This window comes from Rattus norvegicus, chromosome 1, assembly GCF_021556685.1.
Source record: "Rattus norvegicus strain SHRSP/BbbUtx chromosome 1, alternate assembly SHRSP_T2T, whole genome shotgun sequence".
Classification (NCBI taxonomy): domain Eukaryota; kingdom Metazoa; phylum Chordata; class Mammalia; order Rodentia; family Muridae; genus Rattus; species Rattus norvegicus.
This window is the reverse complement of record NC_141534.1, coordinates 43,172,909-43,195,669: the sequence shown is the minus strand read 5'-3', so window position 1 is coordinate 43,195,669 and position 22,761 is coordinate 43,172,909. Positions and strand designations below refer to the sequence as shown.

General features: G+C 41.6%; 1 protein-coding gene and 1 long non-coding RNA gene across 5 annotated transcripts in view; one reads left to right on the top strand and one right to left on the bottom strand.

Moving 5' to 3' along the window:
- Esr1 (estrogen receptor 1) overlaps positions 1 to 22,761 on the bottom strand; it is a 392,546-nt gene that overhangs the window by 304,405 nt on the left and 65,380 nt on the right. The gene's annotated exons all lie outside the window — the stretch shown is intronic.
- LOC148006931 (uncharacterized) overlaps positions 1 to 22,761 on the top strand; it is a 54,196-nt gene that overhangs the window by 3,472 nt on the left and 27,963 nt on the right. For both annotated transcript variants that reach the window (XR_015649184.1, XR_015649183.1), the window contains exon 2: positions 17,207 to 17,387. This is a non-coding gene — a long non-coding RNA (uncharacterized LOC148006931). The remainder of the gene's footprint in view (positions 1 to 17,206; positions 17,388 to 22,761) is intronic.

The following is a 22,761-nucleotide window of genomic DNA, read 5'->3' as shown; positions in this document are numbered from 1 at the left end:
CCTGCTCTGTTCTTTACCTGTCTAATGGAATGAATAACACCACTACTGAGTCAGTCAGTAAACTAACATCTGTCAGGGCACAGAGACACACATGACATAAATACTCAAAACACAGCAGCAACAAAAAGCAAAATAAAGTACTCTCACTTTCCATTTGTAGGTAAGTGGTGGTTTCTACCTGAGTTCTATCCCAGGAACCCATGTAGGAGGAGAGAACCAGCTCTACAAAGTTGTCCTTTGACTGACTCACAGGCAGTGTGGAATGGGCATGGGACACACATGCACACATTCACACACATGATCATAAACATTTTAAAAAAAACACAGTGTCAACATATCAGCTGGGACATTCTATCTCATGCAACAGAAACCATGGGAATACTTTGTGTTTGGTTTTCTAGCCCACATGCTATACTTTGATGAGTTTGTCACTATTGATGTTCTGGTGACTGCTGTTTTTCCCAGATTTGTGGTAATTTTCATCTTTCAATCTTTCTGATGACAAGAACACTCACAGGAGATTAGGAAGAGCAGCTTCAAATGTTTAACCCTGCCAGAAAATCAGTGTGGGAACTTAGATGAGTCACCGCCCTTCTTCACCCCACTTTCCTCTTCTGGGGGGTAAGTGGTTGGCATTCTCCAACATCCTCAGGAGCTCAACCATGCTACAATTTTCTGATGCTAAATGTGTCATTACTGTTGCTTCTCTTGAATCATGATAGAACAAATTATAAAGAACAAATTGGTGGAAGGTTCTTAAATAGATGTATAAAAGGGGACAGAGGTGACAGGCATATTTAAGTAGTCTTGATAGAGAAAGGCCCTGTGAGGCCTGAGTCATAATAAAGCAGTTTGCACTTCAGCATGTTTGCCAGCTCTATTTAGGAAAACCAAACAAGTCAGCCTGTGCCTAACAAGATTGCACAGAAATCCCGACTAAATTTCTAACACGCATTTGTCAAATGCTAAATGGTCAAGACCCAAGATGATGAAGAGTTTGGATGCTACAAACACAAAGTACTCTGGGGGACTCAGGAGAGTACAAAACTTGGCAGTTCTGAAGTCCCCACTAGGTGATGTAAATGTTTACAGACTGCCTCATTTGGGGATACTGCTGAGGGCAGATGCTATCCAGCAAGGAGCCCTCAAAACGACCTCTGTGTTTAAAAGCACACTTAAACGTTCCTCAAGTTCAGCCTTTGCCTTGGTATGGGAAGTGAGTGATGTCATTCTTGGCATATCAGGTTTTCTGAAAAACCACCTGCCATCCCAGTTCTCCACCCCACACCCAGAGGCATCTCCTTGGCAGTACATGTTCTCAGAATCCAGACCTTCATCTGAGTCTAGCTTTAGCTGGATGTGAGGAACGAGACCTGGAAAAATACAAACAAACAAGGGCCACATGAGACAGCTACCCTGAGCAGAAGAACAGCTGGGGGTTTGGTGATGATAAGCATGGTGGCTCCTGCACAGGGCAGTTATTTGTACAGTGACTGGGGCTAGCTCTGGCCCAGCCTGGTCTAATACATTACCTCCAGACTCATGGTGTCTCGGTTTGGACCCTTTGAAACCCAAGAAAAGAAGATGAGGAGAAAAGTAAGAGATGAAAGAGATGGAAACTTTTTAATATGTGCTTTTAAAACCTCTTTATAGAGATGAGTAATAAAACGACCAGGGCCAGCAAACACAGTCAACCTTTCCACATTTTCTCTAAATAGTTATAAAACTGAGAGTCTTATAAGGTCAGAGTTAAAGAAATACAGTCTTGTTCTGTAATTTTAAATGGTTTTTGACAGAACGATGAAATAGCGTCAGCACTAGGAAAAGGTATATTCAAGCAGACAGGCTTGACTGAGGAGGGAAGATGGAGCCCACTCTGGTAGTCAGGAAGAACTGAGTTCAATCTGGGTAAGGCTTCTGCAAGCCCTGAACTCCCCCTCCCCTGTACACACAGGGAAGAGAAGGAAGGGATCTTCCTTCTCCTTGAGTCAAATGATAATAAATTATGACATTTAATTTATGGTAAGGAAATATCATGTATTGTTCTCATTGTATTCAGAAAATGAAACATAAATTGAATGCCTACTAAGTGTCTTAAATATTAGCAACATAGAATTGGACAAAACAGAATTCTGTCCTTATAGATGTCCTTATATCTACTTTAGAGTAATGAATACATTTAAATAAATACATAAACAAACAAAGTGAATTATAAAGTGTGTATGTGGGATACAGAGAAAGTTTCCACTTCAGATAAAATAATCAAGGTGAAACTGGAATCATTACCTTATGGAGAGAAAGGAGGAAGGGATATGTTTGAAAAAACAAGAAATGTAAACGTTCTGGATCAGAGGTACATCCATTGCATTCAACCAGAAGCCAAAGAGACCAGTACCCTGAAGCAGAGAGAGCACGAATCAGTAAGAAGTCCAAGGGAAGCCAGACGTAGTGGCACATAACTGTGATTTCTGTGTACAGGAGACCACTATGAGTTTGAGGCTAGCCAGAGCTATAGAGGAAGACCCTGTCAAAAGAAAGAAGAGAAGAAAGGAAGAAGAAAGAAAAAGAGATGTGAAGGAAGAAGGGGGAAGAGAAGGAAAGGAAGAAGAAGAGGAGAAGGAAGAGGAGGGAGAGGGGGAGTAGGAGAAGGAGAAGAAGAAGAAAAAGAAAGAAGAAGAGAAAGAAGAGGAAGAGGAAGAAGAAGGAGAAGGAGAAGGAGAAGAAGGAGGAGAAGGAGAAGGAGAAGGAAGGAGAAGAAAGTGGGTAGAGGGGGGAAGAAAGAAGGAAGATGGAAGAAAAAGAAATGGAGCAGCCCAAAGCATGAGGATGAGATAGTGGCAGTTTACTTTGAATGAACTTAGAGGTAACCAGGAGATACTAAATAGTTCTGATACCATCTAGCTCCATGTTCATGTGACAGAGCTGGCTGCTTTCTGACCAGAAGGGAAGGTAAAAGAGGCAGCTCCAAGATAGCACAATGCTCCAGGCAGAGAACAATGAAACCTGGAATAAGACTGGAGGATGCCTGTCATGGGCTACCTTCTAGATACATTCTTATGAGACCAGCAGAATTCTCTTCTGTCTGGGCGAGCAGTGTGGATTAGAGGAGCTGAGAATTATCCCAAGTTTAGCTGTGCCTGGAAGAAAGGATCTTCTACAAATCAAAGTGAAATCCATTGTGTGATGAAGACCTTCCAAGAGAGAGTAGGGATGTGTTTTATACACATAACATGTAAGAAAGCTTTAGAAAACCAGGGAAAGATATCAAGAGGACAGTTGGATGGGCAGGTCTAGTGTCCAAGATGAAAGTGAGCCATGGCATTTACTTAAAACCGTTATACCAGATGTGAAGGATAAAAGGAGAGAAGAAAGAGTTTCCCAGGCAGTCCCTGCTTTAGAGACTCAAATTTTGGGTTAGGGCTAGGGTAGGGGTAGGGTTAGGGTTAGGGCTAGGGTTAGGGCTAGGATTAGGGTTATAGTTAGGGCTAAGGCTAGGGCTAGGTTTAGGATTAGTGCTTAGGCTAGGTTTAGGGTTAGTGCTAGGGTTAGGATTAGGATTAGGGCTAAGGTAGGTCTAGGGTTAGGATTCGATTTTGGGCTAGTGTTAAAGCTAGGGCAGGGCAGGGCTAGTATTAGGGTTAGGATTAGGATTAAGAAGTACAGAAATAAGAAATTTCTCATGGTTGCAAGAGTGTTCCAGTAGCTAATTTTGATTAAGTCATTAAAGAACTTTATCAGACTTGGCCCTTGTCACAAGTAACATCAAAGAAGACCAACAGCCCACAGGTCAACTAGCTTTTAAGAAATAAGTCAAACTCCAATTAGACAAGATGGATGAAGCAAAGAAGTGCAGGCTGACAGGAGCCGGATGTAGATCGCTCCTGAGAGACACAGCCAGAATACAGCAAATACAGAGGCGAATGCCAGCAGCAAACCACTGAACTGAGAATAGGACCCCCGTTGAAGGAATCAGAGAAAGAACTGGAAGAGCTTGAAGGGGCTCGAGACCCCTTATGAACAACAATGCCAAGCAACCAGAGCTTCCAGGGACTAAGCCACTACCTAAAGACTATACATGGACTGACCCTGGACTCTGACCTCATAGGTAGCAATGAATATCCTAGTAAGAGCACCAGTGGAAGGGGAAGCCCTGGGTCCTGCTAAGACTGAACCCCCAGTGAATGTGATTGTTGGGGGGAGGGCGGCAATGGGGGGAGGATGGGGAGGGGAACACCCATAGAGAAGGGGAGGGGAAAAATTTAAAAAAAGAATTGTATGTTAATCAAAAAAAATAAGTCAAACAAGTCTGGCCAAATAATCAAAATTCATAGAGGAAAGATTATTATCTTCAATTATTCTTTGTCTCATAAACGTTACCCCACAGTCTATAAGTTGCATAGAAGCATCATTCTCTTTTGAACTCTTACCAATGGGAAAAAACTAATAAAATATGAATACATAGAAATTTTTACATTCTCCCCAATGAGTGACTTAATAGCAAAGCTCTTAGCAAGCAAACAGTGGGAAGTTTCACAGATATATTTTTTCTATACTCTAGAAGTTACAAGTGGCTTTAGTTTTTTTTATTTGTTAATTATAAATTTAACTTTCTTTTCCTGATTGTAGGTCTGAAGCACAAATTTATTTCCATGTACTTTCCAGATATTTTATCAAATTGCTTGCAAGTCCCTGAAGATTCTCCATGGCTATGTGAATGTTTTCAATTTCCCAACTTCGGCTCTCCGCACACCTGTGTTCTGTGCTGTTCTAAACAATGTGATCTAGGTTAGAGCATTGCTCCCATTCCACAGAACAGGTCCATGCTACGGAGGGGACATAATGAATTCTGACAGCTTGCTGCAAAGAGGGAAGGTAGGCAGGTGTGAACACTAATAACAAGCTATAAGAGGGGCTACCATTTGGAAACTTAACCACGAGCTTCCATAACTTCATACGTAAGTCAGGAACGGCACAATCTAGAAAGCTCATGCAGGGCAGTCTTGCCAGACTCTCATCACACCTAGATGATTTCACGTTTAGTCCACAAGCACTATTGTCAATTATTCATGCACCCAAACTGGTGGGAGCCCACCCATTAGAAATCAGGCAGAGAACCACTTTGGAGATCATGCAATCTGAGTAATTTTCCCAAACTGTTTTATAGATTTCAATAGTTGTCTGGTTCTCGATGGTTAGCAGTACAAACCCATGTGGTGTGGATCTATTTGATGGGAGGTAATAAGCTGGGAGTTACAGCATGGCAGCAGCTGAAGAAGCCACACTGCAGCTATGATATTAGTGGACTGGACGCATTAATATCTCATGAGGGTGAATCCCAGGGTGTGATGAGCAAAGATGAAGGTTCTACATTAGAGTTGATTAGTTACTCCAGTGGTTTTGGCTTTTTAAAAGAAAAGAATTCTGACCAAGAATCAAGGAACGAGATGCACTCCAGCTGCAGTAAGATGAACTTGTCTATCAGTCATCTTAAAACTTAGTTCTAGAAAATATTGTCTCAAGAGATACTATTCTGGGTTTTTTTAAGTCCTTAAAACAGAGGCCAGAAAGAAGCTGGGGTGTTGGGGGGGGGGGTTGTGCAGTGGTTAAAGGTAGTACGGCTCTTGAAGAGATCCTGGGCTTCATTCCTAGCACCCACATGGAGACTCACAGCTGATGTAACTCCAGTTCCAGGGGATCCAATGCTCTCTTTAGATTTCCACAGGGTCCTACACAAGCTTGGGACACATACATGCACTCACTCATACATGTACACGGTGAATGAATGAATAAATAAATAAATAAATAAATAAATAAATAAATAAATATTTGTCTTAAAAAAAAAACAAGAAAGCCACCATGCTACCCAAAATATCCAAGAACATTTTTTTTCATTGTAAATAAACAGGGGTATCAAATGTCTAAAAGAGAAAAATGCTGAAAACGGTTTTTTAAAAGTGTCATATATTGATAGTAGCATATCTGGTGTGGGGACGCAGGGGGAGAAAGTGATAGGGTGTGTACTGTGTGCATGTGGAGACAGAAAGAGCAACTTTATGGAGTCTTTTCTCTCCTTCCATCTACTCCGTTTCAGGGCATCAAACTCCAGTCATTTGGCTTATGCCACAAGTGCCTTTATCGGCTGAGCCATCTTGCTAGCCTGACATCGGCGCTTAGATACTATGTCGCAGTTCTTTCCATTGAATTGATTTGACACCTTGAAAGAGGGACTTGAAAAGAATACTCTTTTGCTACATATTTGCAGTTCAGACCTATCATTTTTTTTTATCATCCCCATGCCAAGTGTGGTAGCAAACCCCACACACGTTGCCAGCCTGCGGCAGTGTTATAGTTTCTAAGAAGACAACTATATCATCAATATGAATCATAGCCAAAACCAGGAAGTGATGAAAGGGAAAACAGCATTTCCAAATTCTGCCATTGGGAAGAGTCTTTCACCAAGCATGCCCCCACATTCTAAATCAGTATCAATAAGCAATCTCAGAATGATCCCATGAGCCCTTACTAAGTTTTCTTTATAAAGCCCAGAGAATGAGGAAGATTTTTTTGTTATTTAAAGTAAAAATAGATTACATTAAAAAAAATCAGCCTTAAAAGGGACAGAATTCTGAGTAACACCAGGTGCTGGCTCTCACTGCTAATTGGAATGGCTGCTTTTAGCAACCCCCCCCCCCCCCCCCCGTAGTAGCCGCTAAAAGCCTCTGTTGCTATGTGGCTCCTTCACCAGCACCAAGGGCAGAGTGCTATTGGCTGTCTTCTACCAGAGACACAGCTACAAAATTTGCCAACCAAAATAGGGAGCCAGCCCCATTGCTTAAACATATAGGGAGAAAAAATCTTAAGGATGTCACTAGAAGAAAATGCAAACATATTTCGCACTGAATGGCTTGGGTAAAGTAGTAGACCCTTACGGGATGCTGTTTGAAGCCTTGTACTGTGTAGAGCTGATTACAAAATAAAAAGTCTTTAGCCCATTCTTGGTTACCTTCTTGCTAGTGCACCAACTGGCCAGTGTACTACAGTTTTGGAAAATACTGTGAAGCTCTTGTCAACAGTTGTGTTTATGTTGGATGTTTGTTCTGGGAATGCTAAAGTTTTACTTTAAATTGGATAGCATTTTATCAGTTAAGTCTCCTGGCTTGAATAGCAACTCTCTGTTGGGGTTGTTTTGCCTTGGTGTTCCTAAATTTACAGCTTCATTTACATATGCTGACTTTTTTTAATTGGATATTTTATTTATTTATTTATTTATTTATTTATTTATTTACATTTCAAATGTTATCCCCTTTCTGGGTTTTTCCTCTGCAAATCCCCTATCCTGACCCCCCTTACCCTGCTTCTATGAGGGTGCTTTCCTACCTACTCCTGCCTCACAGCCCTAGCATTCCTGTACACTGGGGCATCAAGCCTTCACAGGACCAAGGGCCTCCCCTCCCATTGATTCCAGATAAAGCCCTTTCAGCTACCTGGTCCTTCCCCTAACTCCTCCATTGGAGTCCCCGAGCTGAGTCCAATGATTGGCTTTGAGCATCCACATCTGTATTGTCAGGATCTGGCAGAGCCTCACAGGAGACAGCTGTATTAGGCTCCTGTCAGCAAGCACTTCTTGGCATCAACAATATTGTCTGTATGTCGGATGGATCCCCAGGTGGGGCAGTCTCTGGATGGCCTTTCCTTCAGTCTCTGCTCCACTCTTTGCTCCTGTAGTTCCTTTAGACAGGAACAATTCTGGGTTAAAATTTTGGAGATAGGTGGGTGGCCCCATCCCTCAACACGGAGGGGGAATGCCTAACCTCTGGATATGGTTTTTAAAAAAAACTACATTTGAATGATACTTCTCAGGAATGATTTCATGAAACATTCAGGGTCCAACAATACTTTTCCAGAAACCTCACTGGTCTCCTTCATTTCCCAAGATTCTTAGTTACCTGTCGTATTGAATGATGGATACACTATTAGAAAGAAGTTACTGAGAACAATCGAGGATGGGAAAAAAAATCCAAGACTAACATCACTAAAATCACCTTTCACCCTAACAATGTCTTTCCCTTCCCCAGAAATAAAGAACCAGACATATGTAAATATTATGTAAATGAGCATATATTCTCTCTTTCATGGCTGAGACAGATCATAGCCGGCAGAATCCCTAACAGCTAGCCGTTCCCTAAAGAACTCTACACCACAGATTTTAGACATTCTTTTTTTTTTTTCCGGGACTGGGGACCGAACCCAGGACCTTGCGCTTCCTAGGTAAGCGCTCTACCACTGAGTCAAATCCCCAACCCTGATTTTAGACATTCTTGTCTAAGTTCATACAACGAAGCCGAGTTTAGCCACAGCTTGAGCCCACTCTTGCTGAACTTGAAGACATCTCCTTAAATACCCAAGTTGTCTCCCAAATGCCTTCCGAGCATCTGGGTCTAAATGCTGAAGCATCAGGTCTCTGTGTCTGTCGCTGTTTACACTGTAGCTCATGCAAAAGCAGTTACTTGGGTTTTTGTTTGCTGTGGCTTGGGTTCTGTATTCTCTTCCTTCCTCGGGTTAGTTTTGCAGGTTTCTCCTCAAATCAACCTCCAGCTCTTTGAACAAACGTTTACTGAGGCAGCATGAATGCCCTGAACCTGGCCAGACCTTTGTTTCCCCATTGAGAAAGCGTGTTGTTGTTTTTGTTTTCTTTCTTTCTTTTAATCACAGCCACAAAATTAGGACTGATTTTCAGAACAAAACCAACCTGATTGGCACAGACTTCGCAAATCTTGTCTCTTGGGAAATTACACATTTAGAGCAAAACAAAATCTGCCTGAAAAGGTCTTATTTTAGGGTCAGCATTAGAAGAGGCCTCAACTTCAAGAAAATCAGAGGATTGTTTCTCACCTTGAAGGCAAAGCACTTTTGAAAGCTGGGGAAAATTATACCTAGTCATTTTAAATTGTCATTGAAAAGCTCAGAAGTGATTTCACTCCTATATGTCTCTCTGGTGTTTCTGGAAGAAAAACCACAAGAGTTTCTTTAAAATCCCTAGAGAAGGGCTGACAAGATGGCTCAGCAGGTAAAGATGCTTGCTGCCAAGCCAACCATCCAGAGTTCAATCTCCAGGACCCTCCTATTATTGTTCTGCTAAATGGACACAGTGTTAAAGCAGCTCCTAATGACTTACCATTATCCATTATACCCATAGATTAGGGTCTCTCTCAACCCTCCCTAGAGAAGCTTCTATTTGCAGTAGATGGCAGTTAACCCAGACTGGTCAAGCTGCAGAGAATAAGAGACCATGGAATGTTCAACCTCAAACAGGACATCTACATTACAGCCTCTCCTCCCAAAGCTCAGAAATCGTTTAGGAAGAGGGGGATAAAGCTTGTAAGAACCAGAAGCAGTGGGTAACTACAAGGACACAGTGGGCTTCCCAGACATGGCAGTACAGTTGCACATATGAAATCATGGTGGTTGTACTTACAGTGTGCACCAGACCTACACTGGAGCCCATACCCTACATGGGCATAAAATCCCACCCCTCGCTGAGGAGCTGTTCACATTTGGTGGTTTGTGGGAAAAAGGAGAGTCCATTTTCTTTAAGAATGTGACCCCTGGTAGATCAATAACCATCCAGAGGGTGATCAGACATCCAAGAGTATATGGGTAATACAAATTGGACTTGATGAGAGAGAGACAGAGACAGAGACAAAGACAGAGAGACAGAGAGAGAGAGACAGAGACAGAAACAGAGACAGAGACAAAGACAGAGAAAGACAGAGACACAGAGAGAGACAGAGACACAGAGAGAGAACAGGAAGTTGTGCAGTACAGAAGGGCATGTAGATTTGGGAGAAGATGGGACAGGGAAGTGACTGCAGTCCAAACGTATTGTACAAAATTCTCAAAGAAGTTATTAACAAAGAAAAATGGGACATCCGGTTTATAAATCAGATCTTACTTGATAATAAAAAGCAAAGGCTGACCTATGCTGCCACAAAAAGGGCCCTTGAAAACATCATGATGCAAAACAAGACACACTAAAGGGCCGTGGAGTATAATGTTCCACTTCATAGTAAAGTTCAAACCAGGACTGCACAGAAACAAAAAGAGATATTCTAAATTAGCGGCTGCGCAGCTCTGTCCATTTTGCACATTTCACGGGTAGATTTTTCGTTACCTGAAATGCATCTTGACAAAACTGAACAATAGTGTTTAGAAGTATTACCCACCTTGACCGCATACCCTCTTCACACTCATCCTGAGAAAACACAAAGATGTGACAAGTGAGTGGGGTTGAAAGAAAAAGAAGTAACAATGGCTACTTTTAAATTCATAAATATCTACGGTCTGGAACAAACAGTGGTCTGAGCATGTATCTCTCTGAGACAATCTGTAGTAAGAGAAAGAACGTATCCATGGCTCGCCTCCCACAGCACATTTGCCTACTCAGTGATTCATTCATTAAACACCCCGCTTCCTCCTCGAAGCAATGTGTTGTGTAGATAACTAGAGTAATGCAAGAAATGGTACAACCAGCCTAAGATGTCCTAGCTGGCCTAGAAAACCAATGGCAAACATCTCTTTAGCCCCTTCCCATTATTTGCCATTGCTGTGGCAAGACATATATATATATATATATGGGGCTGGAGAGGTGGCTCAGCGGTTAGAGCACTGACTGTTCTTCCAGAGGTCACGAATTCAAATCCCAGCAACCACATGGTGGCTTTCAGCCATCTGAATGAGATCTGATGCCCTCTTCCAGTGCATCTGCAGACAGTGACAGTGTACTTATATACATAAAATAAATAAATAAATCTTTAAAAAAAAGAAATATATATATACATACATATATATAATCTTTTAAATTTGGTATTTATTGCCAACTTGATTGCATTTGGAATTTATTAAGAACCTCGGGGTGGGTCTAGAAAGACATTTCCATGAAGGAAAAGCTGAGGAGAAAAGCCTGTCTCCAGCATGAGGAGTGCCTATAGTACCCCAGATCTAAAGAGATGTGAGGGCAAGACAAGGCTGTTTTTGCCTACTCTAATTTTGCCCTTTGCTAATGAGTGCATCTGCACTGCTACCCCCACCACCACCGCTGCCACCACCACCAGTGCCAAGCTCTTCAAAGCTTTTGAGTCCAGCTTTTTTGGCCTTCCAACACATACTAAAAATCAGTCACTCTTCCAGAGTCCTCCAGGCCTCCAGCACCAAATTTGGTACTGTTGAGACATCCAGCTTTGTGAATTGAAAAGTTCACAATGGGACCCTAGCCTCACTGGAATGCAGACAACCTCTGCTAGAGTAACCAGCACTTCCTCCATAAGCCGATCTAGTAAATCTCTTCCCATAACACTATTCCTTCTCTCTCAGCTCTGTTCCTCTAACTGACCACTGTGACTGCACAACAACCCAATAGTAGCTGTGTTTTGCAGATAAGACCTCTGAATCTAAACAAAACAAAACAAAACAAACAAAACAAAACTTGTCCAGAGCTACCCAGCCAGCAAAAACAGAGCCAAGATCTGTTTCAAGAACCTTTAGAATCCAGAGTCTAGAATTTGTGCTCTTAAGCCCTCTCTCCCCTCCCTTAGTTCCAGTGTTTAAAGTAGTAATTACAACACATTGTTTTTTCTCATATCATTAAGATTGTGTGTGTGTGTGTGTGTGTGTGTGTGTGTGCATGCATGTACTCCATACAAAAAAAGGTGTTAGAGCTCTGAAGTTAAGAGTTACAGGGGGTTATGAGCTGTCCAGTGTGGGTGCTGGGAACCAAACTTCCTTCACTGGGAAGAGCTGAATCTGTTCTTGATCACTGACCTTTTATGTTTTTTTAATCCAAGTTAAAGTTCATATAGTCACCTAATGTGTACCTTTCTTCACTGAAGACTTATGAGCAGACTCAGTAAGAATGACCCACCTGCTGTGTACACACATCCATTTCTTCACCACATCTGATAAAATCACAATCACTACTGCATGGTGGCTCCCATAGGGATCTGTACCCTGTGCTTTGATATAAAATAGCCCCGAGGAATTAACATCTGACTTTTAGACTACAAACACAAAATATAAACTAACCTTTAAAGAAAATTGTTGAAACCCCGTATAAAAACAATTTGATTATTGTCATAGGGACAATTTAATCATTCCTTTGATTAGCTATATCTAAAATTATAAGCAAACCACAAATCTAAAAATAAAATAAACATTTAAGTTCAACCAATATTTGTTTGACTTAAATGGTTCTTTTCTTTTTAAATGCCAAAAAATAAGGAAAGGTATATATGTGTATATGTGTATCTCTCTCTCTCTCTCTCTCTCTCTCTCTCTCTGTCTCTCTCTCTGTGTGTGTGTGTGTGTGTGTGTGTGTGTGTGTGTGTGTGTGTGTGGTGTGTTTTACTGATGTTTGAAGTCAGGGCTTCATGAACACTAGGCAGGCACTGAGATCCACCCCCAGGCTCATTGTTCCCTGTAGGTCTGATATGCTTTCCCCTGAATTGAGCAATATTTTCCAAGAGCAGGATAAAATTATTCAATAACACAACAGTTATTGATCCCCTTGTATTTTTAGGTCTGCAACTTTCACTAACAACAGCACTCTGTTTAAAAGGAAGGTGGAGGCTGGTAGAATTCATGCAGGAATCTATCTAAGGTTACCACAAGAAGGATGTCTGGGAAAAAAACGCAAAGTATTGAGTTAGAAAGGGTCAGCAAACAGTGAAAACCATAAATTGGAAAGTAGAAGCCATAAGCTAAAAATACCTCTAATAATTTAGTGAATTGAGGAAAGTGCTCTCAGTCAATCTAGAAAACCTAGAAAGAAAAAAGAAGGAAGGAAGGAAGGAAGGAAGGAAGGAGGGAGGGAGGGAGGGAGGGAGGAAGGGAGGGAGGGAGGGAGGAGAAGATGGGTGGATGGATAGAAATTCATTCTGACTAGCCACATACATACTACAGATATCCATCTTAAAGAGACACCCAGTCTCTTCCACTAAACGCTAATACTCCCTACCACTTTTTTAAATCTGTGTGTGACATGCCATGTATACATGTTCATGTGTGTAGTGTGTGAAGGTCAGGGGTAGAAGTTGGGTGTCTTCATCTATCACTTTCCACATAATTGGTTTTGAGACAGTCTTACTTTTTGCTGCTATGATAAAATACCATGGCTAAAAGCAGCCTATACATGAAATGTTGATTTTGACCTGTGCTTTCTGGGAGTTAGAGCCCATAGGTCAAGGATGACATGGCATCACGTGAGTAGAGCTGGAAGAAGAGGGCCGCTGTCTCCACCCACAAGCAGGAACCAGAGAGCTGAAGTGCACTCATGACCTCTCAAAGGGCCACAGCCCATTATGCGTTTCCTACATATTCTAAAGTTTTCATAACCTCCCCAAACAGTATCATCTACAGGGACCCAGTTTTTAAGTAAATGAGGGGCATCTCTCATCCAAGCCACCACAATATCTCTCAATGAACCTGAAGTGCCCCAGCCCAGCAACACTGGCTGTCCATAATGTTCTCCAAATCCAAGTGTCTCCATCTCTCCAGCATGGGGTTTACTGACTTGCATCACCATGCGTGCCTAGCTTTTCCCACAGATACTGGAGCTCCACACTCAAGCCCTCCTGCTGTCACAGCTGTTTACTGACAGAACCATTTCTGCAGCACCTTAAGCACAATTTAACATTTATCTTTGTCTTCTGTTCCCAACCAGTGAGATCTGAAGACAGAAATCACACAATCTTCAACATCTAACACTGTCATTCATTCATTCATTCATTCATTCATTCATTCATGGATATAATACTATCAAACACCTCTATAAGCAATGTTCTATTCTAGGAGCAATTACCATCAGTGAACAAACCATGCGTTTACTCTATAAATGACTGGCTATCCTGACTGTGATTTTAGTGTGCTGAAATCAATGTATACACAAAATGTTACTTAAGCCTCATAATTTTGACCCCCTTCTAGAGAAAAAAAATCTGGGGCAGAAAAAGTTTAAGCAGTTTTTGGTTTTGTTTGTTTGTTTGTTTGTTTGTTTGTTTTTAAGAAACAGTAGGAACAAGACATGAGTGTGAGCAGGCCAACTCCTGAAATAGTTCATTGCCGGTTCTCCCTGTGTGCTATCACACGCACGCTGCTGAACTTATCCACGTGGATTACTACCAGTCTAGTATCAAAAGCCAAGACAGGAGTGATGGCAAACAGAATTCTCTATTCTCTTCGTAGGCTTGAGGGTTGGTACAGCTCAGGAAAGCCAACAAAGAAGCCACTCAAATCATTAAAAATAAGACTCAGAAGATGGGGAGATGGCTCAGTTCATAAAGTGCTGGTTGCACAATCATAAGGACCTGAGTTTGGATTGGCAGCACCCAGACAAAAAGCAGGAAGTAGCAGCCTAACCTTGTTAGCCTCACGGAGGTAGGGACAGAAGGATCCCCAGAGCTTGCTGACCAGCTAGCCTAACTGAATTCATTGTGAACTCTCACACAACATGAGACATTGCCCTCAAAATAATAAGGTAGGGGTCCATAAAGAAAGACACCAGATGGGGGCTGGGGATTTAGCTCAGTGGTAGAGCGCTTACCTAGGAAGCGCAAGGCCCTGGGTTCGGACCCCAGCTCCGGAAAAAAAAAAAAAAAAAAAAAAGAAAGACACCAGATGGGGTTGGGGATTTAGCTCAGCGGTAGAGTGCTTGCCTAGCAAGTGCAAGGCCCTGGGTTCGGTCCCCAGCTCCGAAAAAAAAGAAAAAGAAAAAAAAAGAAAGACACCAGATGTCAACTTCTGGCCTATACATACATGCGCGTGCGCACGCACACACGCACACGCACACAATAAAAAGTGGTTTAATCTGTGCCCTTGGAAAATGCAGTCAGGATGGGTCAGGAATTGAAAGTCTGCCTCAGTTACATATTAAATTTGTGGGAAGCTTTGGCATAAAAACAACAACAAAAATAATAATAATAACAATAACCCTAACCCTTCCCATGCTAAAAAATTAACAATACTATGTTGTTAGCCTGTATGAGGTCACAGGTGGCGAGAGAGCTATAAAACAAATGAGAAATACTGTGCCAAAAAGATAAGCAGAAGAGTGCAGAAAAGGACTTGATTAGTTCTATTTTTAAACGAGAGGACTGCAGGATGGGAAACGTCTAAGCCTTGCGAAGGAGATGGAAGAGAAAGGAGGACGAGACAGAAGTCAGGTGGAGGACTAGACAGATGCAGAGATGGCAAGAACTGGCATGGGAGGAAGATGGTGTGAGGCAGAGTATGGGAGTGGACCTTGCTGTGGGTCTTTGGGAAAACGCCGAGACTGGACATGCGCAGTCTCATGAAGGTCAGCCGCGGAGCCAGCCCCACCCACGCGCCTCTCCAAAGGCTCCTGCTGGCTGAGAGATTGGCTCGGCCACCAGCTGCAGCCCTATCTACGCTGACGACCGTCACAGGTGGCCGCAGAAAGTAGTGCTACGAAAGGCTGCTTCTAAAGCATGGGTGGTCTTCAAACAGGGCAACAGCCTTGACGTTGTTTTTAATAAAGCCTGGATGGAGGTCAAGGGGACACGTTCAAATGCTAAAAATGTGTCTAAGTAGAAATGTTATATTTTCTGTGAATTAAACAGAAAATGGAGCATTGTGGTCAGCACAAACATGCACACATAGACGAAAGCATGTCAGAAACAAGTCCTCAACATTTGCTTAGTTTTAAAAAATATTACAGAAAATAGTTACCAAAAATAATTGAGGAAGGGCTAAGAAGATACCTCCATCAATAAATGCCTTTCACACAGGCATGAAGTCCTGAGTTCAGTTTGCCAGCCTTCTAAAACATGTACAAGAGTGCCTCTCAGTAACAACACAGAGGGCAAGGAGAAAGAGCTGGAGCCTGGAGCTGTCCAGCCAATCTAGCCAACTGGTGAGTTCCTGCCTCAGCGAGAAACCTTGTGTCAAAAATAAAATGGAGAATGAGGGAGGACGTAACAAACACCAGTTTCTGGTCTCCATGTATAAACACATACACACACACACACACACACACACACACACACACACTCATATACACATACACACATATACACATTCACACACATATATACATATATGCACTCATACTCATATACACACATTCATATTCATACACACACATTCAAGTATACACACATACACACACATGCACTCATAAACACACTCATCATACATATATATACACACATGCATATACACACTCATACACACATACATATATATACACACAGTCATAGACACATACATACACATTCATATACACACATACACACACTAATATACATACACAAACATTCATACACAGAGACACTCATACATACAAAATTTAAATAGAGAATAAAAGTAGACTCACGGACAGACCTTGAGAGATTTCAATGAGACTCTGAGGTAGACACTTGAAGAAACCACTGAGGAGACAGACAGAGGAGATGAGTGTGGATATAAACCAGCAGGTAGCTGAACCGAAGACAGAATATAGAGGAGATTCACCCTGGACTTAAAGGCACGATGACTCTGTAGAGGGGTAACTAACCATGTGGATGGCAAAGAATAGTTTGAGTGGGTTAAGCAAGTTACTAGCTAGTGAGGGAAGGGGCAAAAGCTATGATTTAGGCATTTAATAATAAATAATAAGAGACCGGGAGGGAAAAAACAGACTTTTTTTTTACAAGAATTAGACTTAGAATCTCTTCATGTTCATAAAAGGGAGGGAGGGAGAGAGGGAGGGAGGGCGGAGGCAGGGTGGGAAGGTGGGACACAGAAGAAAAACAAAACATACCCAGTACCCAGTACAAGTAAAAGTCCCCTTGTAAGGAACTCACACTTCCTTCACACTTTAAAAAGCCAAATCTGATTGACCTCAACAGCACCCACAAGATGCCACTCTCATGAATAGCCCCTGCAATTGTTTGGCGCTTCCCCTTTGTTCCTTCAATTGAGGAAGTAGGCACCTGCACTGTTATCTCTCTCACTGTCACCTCTGTTTCAACTATTAGAAATCACTTTACCACCTTTAAATCTCCAACAGTCTAAGTGCATACAATATGCTGTGTGTACTCAACCCCTATTACCCCTCTTGTCTCTTCCCACTCCTCCCCTCCCCTTCTTCTTCCCGAGTGCCCTGCCTACTTTCATGCTGTTTGCTTGTTTATTTTGGTTTGTTTTGTGTGTTCAGAACTGCACTGTACAGAAGATATCCAGAAGTCAGTGATGCACAGCACTCCTCCCGATACTCCAGTTCTGACCAGCTTTGTGCCGCCTCCTCCACAACATGCCCTGAGCCTTGAAGGGGATGATACAGTTGTTCTGATTATTATAGTGGACCCTCAGTGGTCACTTCTCAACGACTTATGAAGGTATTTGCCCCAATCTCTTAGCTCTCCAGTCAGTAAAATCTGCTCAGTGAAGCCCTTTCTCATGATTACAAGAGTTCCATTGCCTTCAGAGACTAGAAATTACATGCTGGGTGCTAAACACTGGGCTCATTTTTAAGTCAGTCGGACCAGAGGTAAGCAAAGTTTCCATAATTCCTTCTTTACCCAACATTTAATCACCAACAACACTCAAGACAATATAAAACCAATCGGACATTTCATCTTAATCACAGTGCCCAGCCTCAGCTGCTCTTCATGACCCCTTCATGCCTTTAAAACCAGTACCACTTCGGTGACTCTTACACATTACCAAGTACAGCTGCAGCACGAGGTACAACCTTGGCGATCTCTGGAGCACAGCTTCTTTGTGCTCTCAGAAACACTTCCCAGAAGATTTCACCTCAGTGATGCTGATCTCTTAGCTCCAGCTAACCAGCATCAATTCTCCCCGTAGTCTCCTTCTCCTCTTGAACATAAAGCCAGAGACACATGGCTGAACCTGCTGAGTTCTGCTGCTTGAAGAAACTGTAACATGGCCCCCTTGTTCTATTACATTATCACCAGCTTCCTCTTTTCTTTCTTTCTTTCTTTTTTTGTGATTAATTTTATTCTTTTTTTTTAACTTGAGTATTTCTTATTTACATTTCGAGTGTTATTCCCTTTGCCGGTTTACAGGCCAACATCCCCCTAACCCCTCCCCCTCCCCTTCTTTATGGGTGTTCCCCTCCCCATACATCCCGTAATGCCGCCCTCCCCCCAACAATCACATTCAGTCTTAGCAGGACCCAGGGCTTCCCCTTACACTGGTGATCTTACTAGGATATTCAATGCTACCTATGAGGTCAGAGTTCAGGGTCAGTCCATGTATAGTCTTTAGGTAGTGGCTTAGTCCCTGGAAGCTCTGGTTGCTTGGCATTGATGTTCATATGGGGTCTCCAGCCCCTTCAAGTTCTCCAGTTCTTTCTCTGATTCCTTCAACAGGGGTCCTGTTCTCAGATTAGTGGTTTGCTGCTGGCATTTGCCTATGAATTTGCTGTATTCTGGCTGTGTCGCTCAGGAGCGATCTACATCTGGTTCCTGTCTGCCTCCACTTCTTTGCTTCATCCATCTTGTCTAATTGGATGGCTGTATATGTGTGGGCCACATGTGGGGCAGGCTCTGAATGGGTGTTCCTTCTGTCTCTGTTTCAATCTTTGCCTCTCTATTCCCTGCCAAGGGTATTCTTGTTCCCCTTTTAAAGAAGGAGTGAAGCATTCACATTTTGATCAGCCGTCTTGAGTTTCATGTGTTCTAGGCATCTAGGGTAATTCAAGCATTTGGGCTAATAGCCACTTATCAATGAGTGCATACCATGTGTATTTCTCTGTGATTGGGATATCTCACTCAGGATGATATTTTCCAGTTCCAAACATTTGCCTACGAATTTCATAAAGTCATTGTTTTTGATAGCTGAGTAATATTCCATTGTGTAGATGTACCACATTTTCTGTATCCATTCCTCTGTTGAAGGGCATCTGGGTTCTTTCCAGCTTCTGGCTATTATAAATAAGGCTGCGATGAACATAGTAGAGCACGTGTCTTTTTTATATGTTGGGGCATCTTTTGGGTATATGCCCAAGAGAGGTATAGCTGGGTCCTCAGGTAGTTCAATGTCCAATTTTCTGAGGAACCTCCAGACTGATTTCCAGAATGGTTGTACCAGTCTGCAATCCCACCAACAATGGAGGAGTGTTCCTCTTTCTCCGCATCCTCGCCAGCATCTGCTGTCACCTGAGTTTTTGATCTTAGCCATTCTGACTGATGTGAGGTGAAATCTCAGGGTTGTTTTGATTTGCATTTCCCTTATGACTAAAGATGTTGAACATTTCTTTAGGTGTTTCTCAGCCATTCGGCATTCCTCAGCTGTGAATTCTTTGTTTAGCTCTGAACCCCATTTTTAATAGGGTTATTTGTCTCCCTGCGGTCTAACTTCTTGAGTTCTTTGTATATTTTGGACATAAGGCCTCTATCTGTTGTAGGATTGGTAAAGATCTTTTCCCAATCTGTTGGTTGCCGTTTTGTCCTAACCACAGTGTCCTTTGCCTTACAGAAGCTTTGCAGTTTTATGAGATCCCATTTGTCGATTCTTGATCTTAGAGCATAAGCCATTGGTGTTTTGTTCAGGAAATTTTTCCAGTGCCCATGTGTTCGAGATGCTGCCCTAGTTTTTCTTCTATTAGTTTGAGTGTACCTGGTTTGATGTGGAGGTCCTTGATCCACTTGAACTTAAGCTTTGTACAGGGTGATAAGCATGGATCGATCTGCATTCTTCTACATGTTGACTTCCAGTTGAACCACCACCATTTACTGAAAATGCTATCTTTTTTCCATTTGATGGTTTTGGCTCCTTTGTCAAAAATCAAGTGCCCATAGGTGTGTGGGTTCATTTCTGGGTCTTAAATTCTGTTCCATTGGTCTATCTGTCTCTGTACCAATACCACGCAGTTTTTATCACTATTGCTCTGTAATACTGCTTGAGTTCAGGGATAGTGATTCCCCCTGAAGTCATTTTATTGTTGAGGATAGTTTTAGCTATCCTGGGTTTTTTGTTATTCCAGATGAATTTGCAAATTGTTCTGTCTAACTCTTTGAGGAAATGGATTGGTATTTTGATGGGGATTGCATTGAATCTGTAGTTTGCTTTTGGTAAAATGGCCATTTTTACTATATTAATCCTGCCAATCCATGAGCATGGGAGATCTTCCCATCTTCTGAGGTCTTCTTCAATTTCTTTCTTCAGAGTCTTGAAGTTCTTATTGTACAGATCTTTTACTTACTTGGTTAAAGTCACACCGAGGTACTTTATATTATTTGGGTCTATTATGAAGGGTGTCGTTCCCCTAATTTCTTTCTCGGCTTGTTTCTCTTTTGTGTAGAGGAAGGCTACTAATTTATTTGAGTTAATTTTATACCCAGCCACTTTGCTGAAGTTGTCTCTCAGCTTTAGTAGTTCTCTGGTGGAACTTTTGGGATCACTTAACTATACTATCATATCATCTGCAAATAGTGATATTTTTACTTCTTCTTTCCCGATCTGTATCCCCTTGACCTCCTTTTGTTGTCTGATTGCTCTGGCTAGAACTTCAAGAACTATATTGAATAAGTAGGGAGAGAGTGGGCAGCCTTGTCTAGTCCCTGATTTTAGTGGGATTGCTTCAAGTTTCTCTCCATTTAGTTTAATGTTAGCAACTGGTTTGCTGTATATGGCTTTTACTATGTTTAGGTATGGGCCTTGAATTCCTATTCTTTCCAGGACTTTTATCATGAACGGGTGTTGAATTTTGTCAAATGCTTTCTCAGCATCTAATGAAATGATCATGTGGTTTTGTTCTTTCAGTTTCTTTATATAATGGATCACGTTGATGGTTTTCCGTATATTAAACCATCCCTGCATGCCTGGGATGAAGCCTACTTGATCATGGTGGATGATTGTTTTGATGTACTCTTGGATTCGGTTTGCCAAAATATTATTGAGTATTTTTGCGTCGATATTCATAAGGGAAATTGGTCTGAAGTTCTCTTTCTTTAATGGGTCTTTGTGTGGTTTAGGTATAAGAGTAATTGTGGCTTCATAGAAGGAATTCGGTAGTGATCCATCTGTTTCAATTTTGTGGAATAGTTTGGATAATATTGGTATGAGGTCTTCTATGAAGGTCTGATAGAATTCTGCACTAAACCCGTCTGGACCTGGGCTCTTTTTGGTTGGGAGACCTTTAATGACTGCTTCTATTTCCTTAAGAGTTATGGGGTTGTTTAACTGGTTTATCTGTTCCTGATTTAACTTCGGTACCTGGTATCTGTCTAGGAAATTGTCCATTTCCTGAAGATTTTCAAGTTTTGTTGATTATAGGCTTTTATAGTAAGATCTGATGATTTTTTTAATTTCCTCTGAATCTGTAGTTATGTCTCCCTTTTCATTTCTGATTTTGTTCATTTGAACACACTCTCTGTGTCCTCTCATTTGTCTGGCTAAGGGTTTATGCATCTTGTTGATTTTCTCAAAGAACCAACTTTTGGTTCTGTTGATTCTTTCTATGGTCCTTTTTGTTTCTACTTGGTTGATTTCAGCTCTGAGTTTGATTATTTCCTGCCTTCTATTCCTCCTGGGTGTATTTGCTTCTTTTTGTTCTAGAGCTTTTAGGTGTGCTGTCAAGCTGCTGACATATGCTCTTTCCTGTTTCTTTCTGCAGGCACTCAGCGCTATGAGTTTTCCTCTTAGCACCGTTTTCATTGTGCCCCATAAATTTGGGTATGTTGTACCTTCATTTTCATTAAATTCTAAAAAGTCTTTAATTTCTTCCTTCATTTCTTCCTTGACCAGGTTATCATTGAGTAGAGCATTGTTCAATTTCTACGTATATGTGGGCATTCTTCCCTTATTATTATTGAAGACCAGTTTTAGGCCGTGGTGGTCTGATAGCACGCATGGGATTATGTCTATCTTTCTGTACCTGTTGAGGCCCATTTTTTGACCAATTATATGGTCAATTTTGGAGAAAGTACCATGAGGAGCTGAGAAGAAGGTATATCCTTTTGCTTTAGGATAGAATGTTCTATAAATATCTGTTAAGTCCATTTGGCTCATGACTTCTCTTAGTCTGTCTACGTCTCTCTTTAATTACTGTTTCCATGATCTGTCCATTGATGAGAGTGGGGTGTTGAAATCTCCTACTATTATTGTGTGAGGTGCAATGTGTGTTTTGAGCTTTAGTAAGGTTTCTTTTACGTATGTAGGTGCCCTTGTATTTGGGGCATAGATATTTAGGATTGAGAATTCATCTTGGTGGATTTTTCCTTTGATGAATATGAAGTGTCCTTTCTTAACTTTTTTGATGACTTTTAGTTGAAAATTGATTTTATCTGATATTAGAATGGCTACTCCAGCTTGCTTCTTCTGACCATTTGCTTGGAAAGTTGTTTTCCAGCCTTTCACTCTGAGGTAGTGTCTGTCTTTGTCTCTGAGGTGTGTTTCCTGTAGGCAGCAGAATGCAGGGTCCCCGTTGCGTATCCAGTTTGTTAATCTATGTCTTTTTATTGGGGAGTTGAGGCCATTGATGTTGAGAGATATTAAGGAATAGTGATTATTGCTTCCTGTTATATTCATATTTGAATATGAGGTTATGTTTGTGTGCTTTTCTTCTCTTTGTTTTGTTGCCAAGACGATTAGTTTCTTGCTTCTTCTAGGGTGTAGCTTGCCTCCTTATGTTGGGCTTTACCATTTATTATCCTTTGTAGTGCTGGATTTGTAGAAAGATATTGTGTAAATTTGGTTTTGTCATGGAATATCTTGGTTTCTCCATCTATGTTAATTGAGAGT